Source organism: Dysidea avara, chromosome 3, assembly GCF_963678975.1.
Source record: "Dysidea avara chromosome 3, odDysAvar1.4, whole genome shotgun sequence".
NCBI classification, from domain to species: Eukaryota; Metazoa; Porifera; class Demospongiae; order Dictyoceratida; family Dysideidae; genus Dysidea; species Dysidea avara.
Genome location: NC_089274.1, coordinates 27,267,569 through 27,273,568, shown reverse-complemented (window position 1 = coordinate 27,273,568; position 6,000 = coordinate 27,267,569).

Sequence of the window (6,000 nt, the reverse complement as noted above, 5' to 3'; positions counted from 1 at the left end):
ACTCCAGGTGGACAGCAAGGTAGAATCTGTCAACATTCAACATAAAATTTTGCTAAATCACCGACCATCTCTATTAAGAGCTACAAACTGTTATCATGAATACATGTATATGTATAAGAGCCTGAACAAAACACGTTACCTCGCCGCCGCACTGCCGACGGGTCAACAAGAAACACGACTTGGGCCGGCATGCTATCGCACTACTACGCATTTTCGCACTACCCAACAACCTTTAAGCAGATTGTGTAAGGAAATAAGTTGGTCTGCCTAGCGTTTACAACCCTTCGGAGAAGCCTCACGAGAACCATCTTTTAAAAAACCATCCTTAGAACTCTTATTTAGTACGAAAATGGCCCTTTCTACATCGGACAATAAATAAAATACCTTACCTGAACTTTCTCTTGAATTCTTCACACTGTTCATGGCGAAATACAAACCCTCTCAATGGTTGCCTGTACAAACTCCCCACACTAACGCCGCCATTTTTATATCGTGACGTCAATGCGGATAAGGTCCATTAAATTTTGCTTTGTTGTATACAAAATTAACGTGGAAGTTTCAAGAAAGTGTTTTGTCAATATGAACTCCCAAGTACTTGGCTTGTGGAACTTGCTGAATCTTAATATTGTTTATGAAATAATTATTGTGTAGCAAAGGGTAAAGATTTATTAGATATCGAGCTCTAAGCAACAGGTATGAGTACAAGACAACACAAATGATTTGTATCGCATGGTGGAAAATTTTTCGAGATAACGCTTGTTTGCAACAGTTTTTGTTACATTATACCCGTACACCCTTCAGTGCCTAACTGGTAAAGTAGATAATAACAACAACAACCTGTTGGCTACTGATTGGTATCTTTCTTCGCGAGTGAAATATGATCAATCAAAACAATTTCTCCATAGGCGCCTGTACATTAATAGTCCCCCAAATAACCAAATAACGCAGCCATCTTGTGCTCGTGATGTCATTGTGGATGAATTTCATAAGGAATTTTACACCGCAGAGGCTCCAACCTTGGATCTTTCTTGGAAGTGAGATTTTTCACAAAGGGATGCAGTCCTTCTGCTGCAAGCATGCAATTCACCAAAGTTATATTATAGCCAACACTTCAGGATTTCATGACATTATAATAGCATGGCCTCCTTGTGCTAGTTATATTTGAAAGTGTTTGCACATACAGTTACATACTAGTGGCTACAATTAAGTGTACAATATTAATAACTGCAAGGTGTGTGTACTAGCTACACATTATGATTGTGGCAATTCATAATGATTACCATGACAACTGTAACTGGTTCACGTGATCAACTGGACTACACTTTTAATGATCATCTTGTGTACCTATGAGATGTCTTGCCAGTTCAACTACCTGGTGTCCACACAGTGTAGCTATCTTGCACGATCTTGTAGCAGCAGAATCACTGAACTTTACAATTTATATCCCACCTGGATTCCAAGTGACCTTTCAAAGTTCCAGTACACTGTTTGCTGTCCTTATATCAACTCTTCTCAGTCATTGTGAATGTCTAAAAGGAAAATTTAAATAAGAGGTCATATGACTACTGAAGCATCGGCACACCCCCGCACGTTGCTAAGTTTTGAGTCACTATATAAACGTCAAGTAAATTAAACCTCAGGAAGCATAGCCAGTCATAGAAAATCCTGGGAGTGAGGAAGAAATTGTAGGTGTGAGAATACAAATGTTGGGCGTGAGAGTATGAGATTGAAGGCCAAATCGTGAGAATCATGCCAAAAGGCATGAGAGTTGGAGCCTCTGAAACTGTTGCCCATAGCAACCTGGATTTTATATTGTCAGTAGTGTAAATGTCAAAAGTAAATGCTCCAATTTTTAAAAGGATAGCATATATAGGTCATGCATGAGATATGACATTTTAAAGATTGCAGTTTTTCCATACATCTATGGGAGGGGGGTAACAGTTGCCCCTTCTGAACAATCACATGGATAATGTATGGGAAAACCACAAATTTCAAAATGTCATAATTATCTCATGATCTATATGCTCTATCATTTCAAGTTAAAATTTGGAGAGGTTAATTGTGAAATTCATGCCTACAAATCATGTTAAATTGAGAAATTACATTAATTGAATTTGTTGTTTTCCCACACATTATCTAGAAGGGGCACTGTTGCCCCCTCTCATAGACAATGTATGGAAAAAAGACAAACTTTAAAATGTCATATCTCATGACCTACATGCTATCCTTTTAAAATTTGGAGATGTTACTATAGACATATACCCCTACAAATATTGTAAAATTCAGATTGCTAGGGGCAACTTTTGTTATTATGAAATGAACAATTCACACACGTAATTGCTCAAACACGTGAGCTGTTTCCTTTCAACCAAGCTCCTTTTAACAACACAACTACATTATTCACCTTCTTAGATGGTTAGACAATGCTAGGGACACGCTGAGATAGTTATTCAAGCACTGTACGTATAAGCATTCATATGATCACATTCGAAAATCACATGTGTGAATTGTTCAGCTGCATTCACAAGCAACCTGAAATCGACTGTAAGCACCATGCGAAGAATAGCATCTTGGTCATGTGACAAAGGCACGTGAGAGTGACCCTAGGAAGTCTTGTGCCCAGACCGCTTTTATCTTCTTGTGAAAAAAGCACCTCAGTAGCTATGTGATGTCGTCACTGTTTTTTTTTAAGTGAACACTTTCAACGTGTAAAGTTTAATGGAAAGTACTCTGATTGAGGATTATTTAAAGGTGGTATACCTCAAGGAAGTGCCTTAGGACCCCTTTTGTTTATATTGTACATGAATGAAATGTCTTTATAAGTTAAACATGGTAATCTCCTGCAATTTGCTGATGATACAGCTATAATTTGTTCTGGTATCAATTATTCAGATGTTCAAAGGCAAATGTGTGAGAATTAATTTGCTATCATGTTGGATTTCAGAAAGTAAGATGAATGTAAAGAAGTCTAGTATGATGTGCCAAACTAAATCTGTCATTGATGATGAATTACATCCAGTGTTTTCTGTTGATGATGATATTTTACAAGAAGTTAACAATCAAAAATATTTAGGAATTGTGTTTGATAACAACTGGAGAGATCAGATATCTCGAGTACATAAAAAATGTCTTATACGTATTCCAGATTAACTCTACTAGAAAATCACTTTCAACTTCCATCATCAAAATGCTTATTAACTCTCTTGTGATATCACATCGAGATTGTGCACTCCCAGTGTGTGGGGACCACCACTCACACAGAATCTAGCAGATAGATTGCAGCACCTGCAGAACTGGGGCATATGTATAGTTTACTCTTCATGTAAGTATATGATCATGTATCTAAGTATCACAACAACCTATCATGGCTACCAATTAAAAATCATTTTCGTTATCGCTGTCTCATGTGCTATGTATGCACCACTATCATTATTCTCAGGACAATGTTATTCCTCTAAATCCTCCTATCTTATTTGGTTTACTTCATAATCATAACACACAGCACCACACAACTTATGCAAATACTGAAAGATGTCATTTAAAAACTATGCAACGATATTTTAAAATTCAAGCAATTAAATGGTGGAATCAGTTACCTAACAATTTATTTATCAATAACTATCAAGAATTTACTTCCATTTTACATCACCATTTACTTACTGATTATAAAACTTAAGTTCATGTTGTTTTCTTTTTTTTAATATGTAATGTATGTATGTATGTATGTATGTATGTATGTATGTATGTATGTATGTATGTATGTATGTATGTATGTATGTATGTATGTATGTATGTATGTATGTATGTATGTATGTGTATATTCCTATATGGAAGAATGGCTATGCCGAATGTAGGAGTTTAATTTCAAATTCAATTCACATTCAAAAGAAGGTATGGACATGAGACTATAGTTCTAGGATAGTAGAAGGCCAGATGGGAGGTAACAATAGTTGTGTTGCTGGCTTATAAGTGAGTGAATCCAGGGCTGCCCAGAGAAATCAAGGGGCCCAGGGAAAAGAGTTAAAGCTGGGCCCCAGGGGCAAGGAGGTTCCACCCAAGCTGTAAGTTGAAGACCAAAAAAAGAAAAAAAAGGTCATTACATGCTGACAAAGACCCTCACCAACTATATCTCTTTATTTATAAGTTTGCTACACTGCTTCTCTGAAGAATACTGTGACTGCTTTATTAGGGTATCTATATCTGACTGCTCTATTAGAGTATATCGAACTTTTAAACAGGTATTCAAGGGGCCACCTTCTGGGTCCCCTTTCAGGCTGGGACCCGGGGAAAAATTCCCCAGTTGTCCCACTCTGTGGGCGGCCCGTTACTGTGAATCTCAGGGTAGCACCTATAAAGTGGGCCATAAATTTCATTATTTCTTTACAGCAGCAGGAATGCATATCTGACAGAGAGGGACAGTCACTCAGTCAGCCTTTTCTTCTGGTAAATTTCCTGTTGTGCAGTAGCTGCAAATTGGTGGTTTACTAAGGTGGACACCAAGACCAGTTCCACTGTGCTGCTGACTTGAGTATAATAGTGATCTTTTCCCCACATATTAATGACCATCCCAATAGGATCATCTACTTCTACAAATTGTTCCTCACCCCCCTCCCACACACACACACACATGGGGAATTGGAATCTACACAATTCCCATGCCTAGACTCACCCCTGACTACAAGGGTCTGGTGACACGCAATAGAAATGCTGGCTGTAATGCAAGGCTTATCAGGTACATGACATTAGCTACATACATATTACATATTTTTTGTGGTTTACATCAATGATGGAACTCTGCTTAGAATATGATAAAATGTGATTAGTAAAGAAGACAGCAATAAGGATAAAAGTGAATTCTAGTCATGCGAAAGTATGGGAATAACTGACATGTGAGGTGTTCTAAAAAACCAATGAATTCCTCAGTTGCAGCTATGTGTCACAGCCAAGACTTTAATTTGTATGTAGCATGTCACCAGACCCTTGTGGTCTGGTGCGACCCCTGGGACAATGGCAGTTCAAAATGATTTTATAGGCAGGTAAGATATTTAGGAGGAAGGGATTAGACAAAATTCTTTGCCCCATGCTGTACTGGAGAACTTTACACTAGAATTTACCTGTATTGTTCCAGGGTTGTGGCATGACATTTATAATTGCGTGCATTAATAAAGGACCCCTAGACCCATAGATAAAGGACCCCTAACTGCATGCATAGATAAAGAAGTCCCTATATAGCATGTAAATAAAGCCATTACTGAAGTAAGGATTAAATGTCCACTATAGTATAGCTGCAAGTGTATAACCTCTCTTGTTTCATTACTTTTTATTTCTTTGATCCCTACTCAAATGTAAAATTTCTAATTTTTTCTTATACTTGTTTGTTTAACAATTAACTCATTTTAGCTGCTGGCTTATTTTATAAGTAGCATCCATGCATGCCAAAAACTGTTAAGCTATGGAAAAATATGTACTCTAGTGCTGGTGCCAGCCTCCAGGGAACTGATAGTAAAAAAAAGTTATGAAAGGCAAACTTGATTAATTACTATATTTATTATATACCATCACTCAGTTCTTTGCATCTGAAAATACCAGATTTAAAACTATTTTTTTCAAGAGATGTAGTTTACTGCAGTCTGATTATGTTAGAACAGTCATGGTCAATACTTCAGTGAATTAAGGATATTCAGGTCATAAAATTAATAGTATGTACATGATCTAGTTGTAAGGATAGTGTGAAAGGGCAACTGCATGGCATCATTGATGACAAAGCTCTGTGTATTTTGATACCTATATAAGTGACCCACCTTTTTCATGCATTGAAAAATTGAAATAAATTTTCGTAAGTGGAAAACAAAGCTAAAATACTGCTATAAACTCTGAGTACAAGCCTCATAATTATTCATTTAACTACTGTTTTCTTAGCTTGGAAACACACCATGGCTCATGCCAGTGCGGAGTTTCCATTTTGAAGAGTCCACACCCATATGTATATTGTTTGTTATT